This window comes from Balaenoptera acutorostrata, chromosome 5, assembly GCF_949987535.1.
Source record: "Balaenoptera acutorostrata chromosome 5, mBalAcu1.1, whole genome shotgun sequence".
In the NCBI taxonomy this organism is placed as follows: Eukaryota; Metazoa; Chordata; class Mammalia; order Artiodactyla; family Balaenopteridae; genus Balaenoptera; species Balaenoptera acutorostrata.
Genome location: NC_080068.1, coordinates 8,388,882 through 8,401,809, shown reverse-complemented (window position 1 = coordinate 8,401,809; position 12,928 = coordinate 8,388,882). Strand labels below are relative to the sequence as shown.

Below are 12,928 nucleotides of genomic sequence, written 5' to 3'. Positions count from 1 at the left end.
CTTCCAGACCTGCCCCTTCCCCAGCTCTGTCTGGACTATCCAGTGGAAAATTCTTGCAATGAGAATTAAGATTCTTGCTGTGCCACGTTGCAGCAATACCACTGCCACTCTTGGGGGTGAATTGACCTATTTAAGCTGCAGAACAGTGGACGTTGATAGTGGTGCCCTTCCTTGCTTACTGCTTCATGTTAAAGAATTCTGCGTGAGACATGTAAAGGAGAAATGTTAACACATATTTCTTCTGGGTGAAGGGTACATGAGTGTCTATTTTATTCCGTATAGTTTGCTGTATGTTTGAACCGTTCCAAAATTTTTAATGAGAAAAAAAAAAAGCAGTGCTGAAAAGTTAAAAAAAAAAAAAAAAGAATTCTGAGTGGCTTCAGAAGACTGTGAGATCCAGGGCCATCCCTATAGCAATATTATCTACATACTTATAACCATTTAACAGTCCTCTGATGCTTATTGAGTGGCAGGCACTATATTGGCTATGGGCATAACTTCGTTAGCACACAGACATGTACATTCTCACCTCTGTGTCTTCCCTTGTGCTAGAAAGCCTTCCATCTTCCTCATGGTGTTTGTTCTACCTGAACTTCAAGGTCAAGCTCAAGTCCCCACCTGCCCTGTGAAGCTTTCATGCACCTCTGCTTTCTAGAAAACTTTCTCTACCACATGCTTGGTGTTTAATTGTATCCTGCCTGAGCTTCCTCTGTTTTCCTATTTCCCTTAGCACCGCGCTGACCATGGAAGTTACCCAGTAAGCACTGCAGGTTGATTATTATTAGAGGCAAATGAGACAATAAAAACAAGGTGCTTTGGACACAGTCAGATTAAAAAATGCAGTTGGAAGTCTGATATCTGTTAAGAATGCCATGATCTATAACAGAAAAGAAAAAAAATTAGCTTGCCCATCAATGTGAAGTAACAAAGGTTCTGCAAGCTGCTACAATTTTGTAAGAACGACAATGGTCCTCTCGAATGTGGTTTGAAAATTCTATATTTGTACCTGAATTGTGTTTTGTTTAGTTGCAACCTGGATATGTGAGAGTAGACAGTATCTCTGAGCCTTACTCTTTGTTTTTTGACTCTGTTGCTAAATGACTGCTGCATGCAAATATGTTCTCTGTGCCCAAAGCAATAACTAGATGTTTAAAGAAAAGATAACCCTGCCAGAAGAATTCTGGTTGGCTGTCTATCACACAAATTAATTCCTCCAAAAACAGGCTATTTTCTCATTTGCTTTAATGGTGCTCAGAGCAGGTAGCTGTGATTTTCTGCTGGATCTTATGCTCATGAGCCCTCTGAGTATTTTATTTTGTTATGGCCCATTAAAGAGTGGGCTTGATAATGTTCCATCATTACGCAGTCATGCAGAGGATGGATTTCTTCTTCAGACAAATGGAGTTAGAAGACTATTATTCTTTCCCCACTTTCTTCCCCAACTAATGGATCATTTAAAAGCCATGGGGGAAGAGGATGTTAAAAATCTCCAAGAAGCAGTTTTAATAATCATCATATATTCAAGACATAAATAAAATAAAATAAAATAAAAAGACATAAAAAATCTTGTGGGAAAATATTTCCAGTTAGTGGTTTTTCTTTGTTCTTCCCCAGGGTGTGTTTCTCCACAACATTCAAGAGACCCAACACAGAGACTCAGCTCAGTGTTAGGTTAAGCGTATTGCAGCCTCCTGATTGGATATTGCAATCATTAAATGCATACAGATCAGCCAAACTACTTGATTCAGGATGAATCAGGTACTGCAATCATCAGAGTTGTCCATTTGTATTTAAACCAACTGAATAATAATGAATCAATGTAATTTGAAAAGACTGAAACTAAGAAAGATCATGTGACCATTTCAATATTTTCTAAATGAAATAAGTCACTATCAGGACTTACACAGAATTCGTATTCAATGGTTTTGAACTTTGTTTAAGAAAGGTTAAAGAGAGCATTTTTGTAATACCTTGCAAATATCACCTATTAGATACTTATATATATCCTAACTAAGGAATATTCTCCCTGATGAGTTTATAACTTCTCAGAGAGCAGTTATGAATAGTGATAATTTTATATATGTCCCCTCCCCCCGAGGTGACACTGGCTGAGGAGCTCTCTTTTAAAGGCGGAGGGGTGTTCGCAGGCCCTCAGACAATGCATTTGTTGACATTCCGTCACTGGCCAGTAAGATCATTATTCGCATCTGCTCTTTCCATTTGCGTTCCCTTTGGTCAGGTTAGAGAACTATGTCATCTTGGTGTTGTATACCCCACACCCGTGATATTCAGCAGGGCATTTGGCCACTCCGTGAATGTTTATTGAATGGAAACATTTGGGAAATCTTTGGTCCAGCACAAGAAACCACTGCTCATTTCTTTTACTGTTTTTGTCTCTGGGATAAGCATGGATAGTATTCTTTCTGCTTTTTCCATTGGTGAATCACAACCAATATCTGTGTCCTCTTTGGCAAAATGGGAGGCCTTGGAGTTATAATTGAGTGATACTATCTTTGCATCTAGGACTAAAGCATGAAAAGTGCACTTAGGAGGAGGAGGAGACAGGACACAGAGGCCTCTCTGTGGGACCAGCTGAGCCTTCCTTTGGATGGTGTCTGTGGTCATGATTCCCCCCCTGCTCTCCAAGTCTAGGCCAAGCTGCAACGGGCAATATGAACATCCTTACTTCTGATTTGGATACATTAAAATAACACCCACAGGGATGCAAAAGGATAGTCCAATAGGATGTAAGTCAAGAGAGATGCTATTAAATGAGAAAAACCACATGTTTGAAAAGTATAGAAGACACTCCATTTGTGGAACATGGTGATCTAAAGCCCTGGGGGGCCGTGGAAGCAGTAGAGGATAGCATTATACAGTAGAAGCTTTACAAATGTGAACTTAGAATTTAAAACCAATAACTAGAAACAACCAAGATATCTTCCAGCAGGTGAAGAGTTAAACAAATGTCATATACCCACACCACGAAATACTACTCAGCAATAAAAAGGAACAGACTACTGATACACACAACTTGGGTGAATCTCCAGGAACTATATTGAGTGAAGAAAAGCAATTACCAAAGTCACATACTATGTGATTCCATTTATGTAACATTTTGAAATGGCAAAACTGTATAAATGGAGAACAAACTGCTAGAAGTTTAGGAGAGGATGGCGGAGGGAGGGAAGAAGGGTCCTTGTGGAGGTGGAATGTTGTATCTTGATTGCATAGACATCAACATCCTGGTTGCAATTACCGTGTGGTGATTTTTCACGATGCTGCTGTTGGGGAAAGTGGGGTAAAGGTTACGTGGGGTCTCTCCATTACTTCTTACAATTTACGTGAATCTAAATTATCTCGAAATAAAAAGTTTAATTACAAAAATTCATAATAACAGGAGGATGAGAAGAAAAAATACTATCAAATACAATAAGTTGCTTAGATATCGTCCTCTACTTCCTACCTGTAAAAAGAAAGAGAAATTGTGCTAAGCATTGCTTTACAATGAAAATAATGTGTGAGAGAATATAGAATGGGAAACTCATTGATAATATTGATTCCTGTAGCCAAAGTAAGACAGAAGTAAGATAGAATCCTAGTGTGATTAAATAGCACCATTATTTGCATTATCGCTAAATTAGGGGTATTTTCAGCTGCTTAATTCTCTGTCATTTCTCTTCTTCACTTTATGTAGATCAAAAACACTAGCAGTGCTATTGTATGAGAGAGAAATCTTAGTTGAAGGTATATTTGTAACAGTACTAAGACTCAAATTTAAACGATGCAAAACTGAGGGTTAATTCTAAGACACTGCTATAAAATTGATGAAAACTAGAATTCTACCGTTATATTTATTCAAAAATCAAAGTGATGTAGGGTGATTTGAATGAAGTAGGTCACTGCATTGCAAAATGATGTTGCTGGTTGCTTACAATTTGGGAGAGGGAGGAATCTGGCCATACAAAATGGCTTCAAAACCTGCAACTGACTTGGAGGACAATTTATATTTCAAATTTATTTTTCAGGTGGAAAATAACCTATATAAATCTTAGTCACAATAGTACACAAACATGCTCTCAACATAGAATCATCTAACCTCACAAAACTTTTAGATCAGAAAGACATTATTTGCATTTATAAAATACTTTTATTTTTCTGAAAAGAAAACAAGAACACTTGATTTGATTGCTTATAATACCGCACATGCAATGTAGAAACACACCAATGTCTGAACTAAGAAATACATTTCCCTACATTTCTGCAGCAGTTTTATTCACTTTTGTTTCCTTTTAGTGTGTAATCAGTTAGCTTGTGGTCCCCTCTGGTGACAATTTTCCATGCCACATATATCCTAGTCAGCTGGCATCAAACCAAAATAGCAGGTCGAAATAGCTGGGCATATTTATTTCCAGGCACTGTACTCAATCTTTACGTGGATTATCTCATTTAATCCTCACAACCACGCTTTGAAGGGGACACTATTATTATCTCCATTTTCCAGACAAGGAAACAATGTTACTTTCTGTTTTGGTATCTTGCACAAAGTCACACAGTGCCTTGGTCTAATGATTTTTTTTTTTTAATTGAACCATCTTTTTCCCTTTATTTATTTATTTTATTTATTATTTTATGGTTGTGTTGGGTCTTCGTTTCTGTGCGAAGGCTTTCTCTAGTTGCGGCAAGCGGGGGCCACTCTTCATCGCGGTGCGCGGGCCTCTCACCATCGCGGCCTCTCTTGTTGCGGAGCACAGGCTCCAGACGCGCAGGCTCAGTAGTTGTGGCTCACGGGCCTAGTTGCTCTGCGGCATGTGGGATCTTCCCAGACCAGGGCTCGAACCCCTGTCCCCTGCATCGGCAGGCAGATTCTCAACCACTGCACCACCAGGGAAGCCCCTGGTCTAATGATTTGATGTATGATTTAATGTGGCAATTTATTTTCTTCACACCCGTTTCTTCTTAAAAAGCCAAGGGGGCTATATTTATTGTTGCCTGATAGTAATTGTGGAGTCAGAAGTCTGGATTAAAACTCAGGCAGGTCAGCTACATGCATCTTCCCTTCAGACGGTGCCTCTCCCAAAGTAAAAGCACCACAGAGCATCACTTAGTGGAAAGAGAGCGAGACTCAGGTATCCAGGAACTCCATCTATGGTGACACTCTGGTTGGAAATCACATTTTTTGGCAGTACTGGTGAACATTATTTACTTTACTTTTATGAAGGGAATCTCTAAAGCTAGATTAAAAAAATAAATCAGAAATCATGAATTATGGTTTCACTCTTATAAGTGATGAATTATGTGATTACAGGAAAGTTATTTAATAGACTAGCATTTCAGTTTCCAAAGCGTTTTAGAAACAAAAACTACATGCCTACAAGTTGTTCCTGACCACATTATGGTGTTTAGACTTCTAAATGGGTCAGCTTGAAACATTTCCAACTGCCTATGTGGATATCTTACTGACATCTGACTCTCAGGTTATTCAAATCCAAGTTTCCACTTCTCCCAAGACAAATCCACTATCCATTGCCTTCTCTCTCTGTCTGGAAGATGCCCTGAGTTTTCTCGCCTCTCGTCGGTATCTGTGGTTGGAATGCCTTGGCAGTCGCCCACCCTCCAGACCTGACACGCGGATTCTCCCATCAGCACTTGCGAGCCTCTCAGACTCAGGCCCTTTCTCCTGTCCAGGACCTGCCTTCTATGACTCAGTGATGCTTTGCTGTTCCCACTTGAAGCTCTTCTTTACACCGTGCCCTCGCCTCATTCTCAAAATCATGCCCATTTGTCTAAGACCCACTCCAAATGCTACGTTTTCTTTCCCCAAGCATTTTTTTATCCTCTAAATGGAATTCAGTATCTCTTTCCTTTGATATCTCATAACATTTAAATTGAGTATCACTAATCATAGTGACAGCTAACATGGATTGTTTCTAATGTGCCAGTATTAAGAACTTGCATGTGTTCACTCGTTTAATCCTCACACAAAACCTGTGATACACACTTTCCTGTTTCCCCCGTTTTCCAGATGGAGGCAGGGGGCCACCACCAGGACACATAACCTGCCCGCACTTAGAGCATAGGCGAAAGGCCAGCCAGCAATCAGCACCCCTGCAGCCAGGCTCCAGTGACCCCTCCCTCTTCCTTGTGGTATGATTGCTCTTAAACATTTCTCACCTCCTCACAAACCCTTTGACAAATTAACCTCCCTTACCCCTCTCTGTGTCCCCTGTAGAGCTTTATATAGGGTCCAACAGATATTTGTTGAATTAAACTGAATTTTTTCAATGGCAGTTATAATAACTCTCATGGACGTAGAATAAACAAAAATTCCAGGTATTTGCAACAGGTAAAAAATGCATCTGGAAACACATAATTCATATTGTATGAAAAGAATTACTTCTTCCACTCAGTGCTCCATCTTTCCTGTTACTCTCCCCCGTCTCATGTAGATACATGTAAATACACCTTAAACTTTGGGAGGATATGATCCTACACACTGTAGTGAAAAGAAATATCAACATAAAGGATAATGTTTTCTGTTCTTTCTTTGTTCTTCATTGTCTTCTTTTACAATGAGGCAATTACTTAGCTTTGGTCCTACCTGTACTCAGTATGTGTTCTTATCAAACATAACTATGTTTTGTATAAAAGAAAGTCAAATAGTTATTTCATATTCTTATGTAATAAATAGACTTGATCTTTTGCAGGTGTTTTCCCCACACCCTGCAATTTAAAAATGTCACTTAATAATGGGCAGAGCTGCCCTTAGCAGCCTTCAATTCCCTGCTGGTCTTCACCATCTGGCACATTTTCTTGGAGCTTGTGACACAGACATAGATTTTTGAATGTCAGAGCAGGAAAACTTCTTGCTAGAGAGACACCGAGCTGTCAATCATCATTAAAATAAAGCTCTCGAGTGACTTAAGTCAATTCCCACCAATGGAGGAACTCCTGCCAATCGATGTTAGCATCTGTATTAGGTTAGTAAAAAGCAGGGGTTAGAACCTGTCAGGCCCTCATCTTCTCTGTGACCTTAACTCCCAGCCTCAGTCATTTAAAAAGTCTTATTAAATTCCTGTATTAGTGTGCATATATGAAATAGTAAACTAATAAGGACCTACTGTATAGCACAGGGAACTCTACTCAGTACTCTGTCATGCCCTATATGGGAAAAGAATCTGAAAAAGAGTGGATATATGTATATGTATAACTGATTCACTTTGCTGTACACCTGAAACTAACACAACACTGTAAATCAACTATACTCCGATAAAAATTTTTTAAAACTTCCTGTATTAGAAGACTACTTATGAATTCATAGTTAATTTTCCAATACCACTGTGGTTATCAGAAAAATAGCTCAAACATGGTGTGTGTCTAAGTCTATAGCGGTGTTCCAATCCCAGCAATTTCCTACGCAAAACCTAGTCACAAAGAAAATTGTTTTCATATCTCCCAGAGTATGAGTAAAGGATATGCCCATCTCGGGGGAGTAGCTGCAGCCATCCACCTTGCTTCTTACTGAGAATCTCCACAACACACGGGCACTAATCAGTGTAATCCGTGCATGGTCCCCACCCCATGGGGCCCATCATCTTGTTGACCAGTTACAGCGTGTATGGGAAGATAACTATAATACAAGTCAGCGTGTGATAATTTTGGTGGTTTGTAGTGATAGAGTAGTTGTTTTAGTTCACAGACTTGTTTGATTGTCTTCCGCTTATTATGGGCAAAATTCTCTATGAGCCCCCAAAATCACTGACTGTCACTTTCCAGGGGAAAGAAAAATGGGTTGCAAAAAAAGACCCAGAAGAGAACCAAATAAAGCCTGTTGGTACCAACATATATGAATCACTCATTATTTATATTTATGATGATCTGGGTTCATGCATTTAACTTTTATAAACCAATTCTCTATAAAATGACAATAGTTTACACTCCATTTGGTAATATGTGATAAATTATTAACTAGGGCAAATTCACAGACCGCACTAATCAGCAAATTTTGAGAAGAATACAAAATGATCTGTTTTAACAGTGGTGTAACGGATGACTAAAAAATACAGGTCTTAAGTTCCAGTTATTTGCACAAATATACATTCCTACCCACTATCGACTTAACCAAATAATCTTAACAAAACTAAGGTGAAATATGATCATTTTTATTAAGAAACCACTACGTTCCATCCCCTATTCTAAGTGCCTGACATGTCCTTCCTTTAATTCTGTGAGAAACAGAGCCAGAGGAAACCCCAGCAAGCAGTGGTCCACTCCAGAGCTGATGTACTCTAAGCTGTGTTGCTAAAAATCCAGTGATGATTATGAGTTTATAAGTGAAAAAGGAAAATAGCAGCAACTGGGCCCCATGGCCCCATGGAAGAAAGCTGCTCTGATGATGTGTCAGGAACCACGAACGTGGGCTAGCGGAAACTTGCACTGTTCTGTGTGCTGTACATGAAGGGCCTTGGGGCAATAGCGTCCATCCTCCTTGTTTCTGGAGTGGAACGTTGAATTCATGTTAGTGGAACGTTGAATTCATGTTTTCTGTGAACTTTAATTTAAAATACCAAATTTTAATACACTTGACTCATGAAATCCCTATCCCCGAGTAACATGTGAAAGTAAAATCCCTCTTTTGATGAAAGGCCTTAAACTTTTGGACCAATGAGTGGCGCAGCAGAAGAGACCCTCAGGGCCCATAAGCAGCTGTGGACAGCTTTTTAAAAAGAATTTCTAGCTCAGGAGATGGGAGTGCTTTACTTTGAGACAGAGTTGGATTCTAATGGAGACTGTGCCTTCACAGTGTATATGACTGTGGGAAGCTACTATATTCCCTGAACTTCTTTCTTAGCTCCTCACCTGTAATATGGGAATAATAATACTATTTGACTCACAGGACTCTTGGAAAGATTAAGTGAAACAGTCCACAAAATGCTCTTATCAAAGTGGTGGGCAGCTGGCAGGGGCTCTATAAATACTAGTTTTCTTTGCTGCTCTGAATCCTATGAGAAAAGTCTTTAATGACACTCAAAAAGTTATGTGATTTGCCGTGTCGTTACGTGGTAGGCAAACCTGTTTTGTTTTGTTTTTCACATCCTCAAATGGGAAGCAGCCAGGCTGGGAAGCCCCTGATTTGAGAGCTAAGAGCCCTTGTTCAGGCACTGCCACGGGGGATACTGTCTGATCCAGCGCTGGTGACTCTGCCTCAAAGCTGTCTTCAGTATCTGTTAAAAGAGGGTGGGGGGAGCCCGATAATCTGTAGGCCCTTACAGAAGATCACATTCCATAGGGGAAGTACAATTTGGAAGTATAGATCTCTTCAATTAATGGCAAACAGAGTTTTATGTTCTTGAAGACTGAATGTCAGCATTGCTGTGAGGAAAAGGCTTATGTGGGTTTATGAAGTTTTGAGCAAATGTGTGTTTCAAGACTCCAAGGTTATGACCTTTAGATAAGAAATGATTAGTTGTTTCATTCCACTTTTTCTACAGGGCTATGGAAGAACAAAATGGTGGGTAGGATTTTTTTCTGATGATGCTGAGTGATCTAGTTGTATTCCAGAGTAAGCAACCTACCCTGAACCCATCTCTCAGCTGGTCCCACTTCACCACTCATTCATTCATTTGCCCATTCATTCATTGTTTATGATTTTACGATATGCCGGCATTGAGCTAGGCACTGAGGTCACAGTGAGAAGCAAAATGGACATGGTCCCTGCTTACCCCATGTTCATGATTCACCTGATGAGAAAGGCAATTAACACTTAATAGCAACAATAAATGATAACGTGCTATACTAATAGAAGTGCAAGTCACCTACTGTTATCATTACTAAGTATTTGATAGGTCAGGGAAAGCTTCATGGAGAAATTTGAAAATAGGTAGGAGACGATTGGTGGTGGAGAGGGATGGGAAAGAGTGTTTCTGTTTCCAAGATTCATATAAATGCAGATACAACATTATTCCATTAGGAATAGCAGGTTTGAAGATTTGGAGAACACATGAGGCGGGGAGTACTAAGCAGTCATTCTGGAAAAGTAGATGGCTCCAGAGCTTGGGGGTGGGTGTCTTGTAAGCCTATGAGATGTGTCCTGAAGAAACCACGAAAAGAGGCAAGATCATGTCAGATGTTAACAGGACCCCTCAGGCTTGGAATTGAGAAGGATGATTTAGAATAGGAGCAAATTTGGAAGCAGGAAGACAAGATAAAATGCGATGGTCAAATAGGATAAGATAGTGGCAGTGAAGAGAGAAAGGGAGAGAAAAGGAAAGGGAGAGGGAGGGAGAGAGGGGAGAGAGGAAGGTTACTTAATTGCGAGGGGGTAAGGGAAACATCAGCGATGGCAGGTCTGGCTTGAACAGCTCGGTGGCTGATGGAGCCATTTGCTGTCAGAACGCTGGAGGAGGAGCCGACTGAGAGGAGGGGTGGGGGAGGGAGAGCTCCGATGTTTAGTCTTGAACAAAGTAGTACATCTTAAGTATGAGTGTAGTGGGTTGCATGGTGTCCCCCTACCCAAAACATATCTACGTCCTTCTCCCTGGAACCTGTGAATTGACCTTATTTAGAAAGTGGGTCTTTGCGGATGTAATTAAATTAAGGATCTCGAGGTGGTGTCATATGGAATTATCCAGATGGAGTCTAGCTCCAGTGACAAGGGTTCTTATAAGACTGAAAGAAGACAGAAACAGAGGAGATGGCAGAGGTTAAACTCAGGCTGAGTGAGGAGGCGGGGACGGGGGTGGGGCCGGGTGAGGAGGCGGGGACGGGGGTGGGGCCGGGTGAGGAGGCGGGGACGGGGGTGGGGCCGGGTGAGGAGGCGGGGACGGGGGTGGGGCCGGGTGAGGAGGTGGGGACGGGGGTGGGGCCGGGTGAGGAGGCGGGGACCGGGGTGGGGCCGCGTTAGGAGGCGGGGACGGGGGTGGGGCCGAGTGAGGAGGCGGGGAATGGTGTGGGGCCGGGTGAGGAGGCGGGGACCGGGGTGGGGCCGGGTGAAGAGGCGGGGACCGGGGTGGGGCCGGGTTAGGAGGCGGGGACGGGGGTGGGGCCGAGTGAGGAGGCGGGGACCGGGGTGGGGCCGGGTGAGGAGGCGGGGACCGGGGTGGGGCCGGGTGAGGAGGCGGGGACTGGGGTGGGGCCGGGTGAGGAGGTGGGGACCGGGGTGGGGCCGGGTTAGGAGGCGGGGATGGGGGTGGGGCCGGGTTAGGAGGCGGGGACGGGGGTGGGGCCGAGTGAGGAGGCGGGGAATGGGGTGAGACCGGGTGAGGAGGCGGGGAATGGTGTGGGGCCGGGTGAGGAGGTGGGGACCGGGGTGGGGCCGGGTGAAGAGGCAGGGACCGGGGTGGGGCCGGGTTAGGAGGCGGGGACGGGGGTGGGGCCGGGTGAGGAGGCGGGGAATGGTGTGGGGCCGGGTGAGGAGGCGGGGACCGGGGTGGGGCCGGGTGAGGAGGCGGGGACCGGGGTGGGGCCGGGTGAGGAGGCGGGGACAGGAGTGGGGCCGGGTGAGGAGGCGGGGACGGGGGTGGGGCCGGGTGAGGAGGTGGGGACAGGAGTGGGGCCGGGTGAGGAGGTGGGGAATGGGGTGGGGCCGGGTGAGGAGGTGGGGACCGGGGTGGGGCCGGGTGAAGAGGCGGGGACCGGGGTGGGGCCGGGTGAGGAGGCTACCACAAGCCAGGGAACACCCAGAGTCACCAGAAACTAAAAGAGACAAAGAATAGTAGGGCAGCCCTGCTGAACCTTGATTTTGGATTTCCTGCTTCCAGAACTAAGAGAGAATAAATTTCTGTTGTTTTAAGCCACCCAGTTTGTGGAAATTTGCTATGACATCAAGAGAGACTAATACAGGGAGAAGCCATCCAAGCTGAGAAGGCAGGAGTGTGGTCTGAAGTCAGCAAAGAAGTCAGGGGCTGGAAGTGCACATTTGAGACTCTGATCATTTAGACAACAGATAAATCATGAGCGCGGAAGGAAGCACATAAAGAAGACTCAGAGGAGGAGGGCTGCCTCCACCTGGAATGCTCATCCCCGTCTCTATAGGCAAACTCCTCATCTCCTTCAGGACTTCGCTTCATTTCTGGGGGCCCCCTTTGAGCACCCTACTTAAACCCCTGCTCCCTCCTACCATTCCCCTTCTCCTGCTCCAACTTTATTTTTCTCCATAATGCTATTCTCTGAAGTCTACAGGATGGTTTGCTTATTCATGTATCCATCTGTCTGCCTTTACTGGGATATAAGCTCCATGAGGATAGGGGTTTTGTCTGTTTGGGTCACTGGTGTCTGGTGTATCTTAGTTGCTTAATAAATATTTATGGAATGAATGAATTGAGTGAGTATAGCATAGACAAGGGAGATTTTTGTAAAATAAGCAGGAAGAGAAGAGCATGCCTGAATGCTGAATACTGATGAGACGGAGCCAGGAGAAAGAGGGAGGTCAAAGACAGAGGGCAGAAGGGAAATCTGCAATGTCCTGAGGTCCCTAAGGAGCTAGGCAAGGATGGGATCTGAGCACATGGGAAGAGACTGACCCTAGTAAAACAATGAATTTCTTCCATTGTAACTAAAGGAAGAGGAAAAGGTGGCTGCAGATGCTGTGTCTTTAGATTCGGAGGCAAGAAGGTAAGAACCCCAGACTTCCAGTGGCACTTTCTATGCTGCCTTGCGGTTCTTTCCGAGCTGTGCAGAACAGCCTGGTGACAGGTGCAGGGAGGGCGAGGGCTGGATTCAGAGATGAGGCTTTACACAAGGAAAGGACAGAAGAACAATGGAGAAAGAGCATTTGGCAAGGAAGTGGCTGAAATTGTGGGCTAAGGATTTAAAAGTAAACTCTATTGAAGTCTATAGTGCAGATGGAAAGGTGCAAGTACCATAGAAGGATAGCAGGAAGAATCCTTACAAAATGAACACACCTGTGTGACCAGGATCTTATCACAGG

The 12,928-nt window shown here is 43.5% G+C and overlaps 1 protein-coding gene across 6 annotated transcripts in view; it reads left to right on the top strand.

Annotated features, from left to right (window-relative positions):
• The window catches only part of LOC103008269 (uncharacterized), a 252,917-nt gene that overhangs the window by 221,226 nt on the left and 18,763 nt on the right, over positions 1-12,928 (top strand). The window contains exon 4 of one of the 6 annotated variants that reach the window (XR_009008292.1): positions 6,026-6,081. The exons of the other annotated variants lie outside the window; for them this stretch is intronic. The gene's annotated coding sequence lies outside the window, so the exon portion shown is untranslated. Of the gene's footprint in view, positions 1-6,025; positions 6,082-12,928 lie in introns of those variants that run through there. 6 annotated transcript variants of the gene reach the window in all.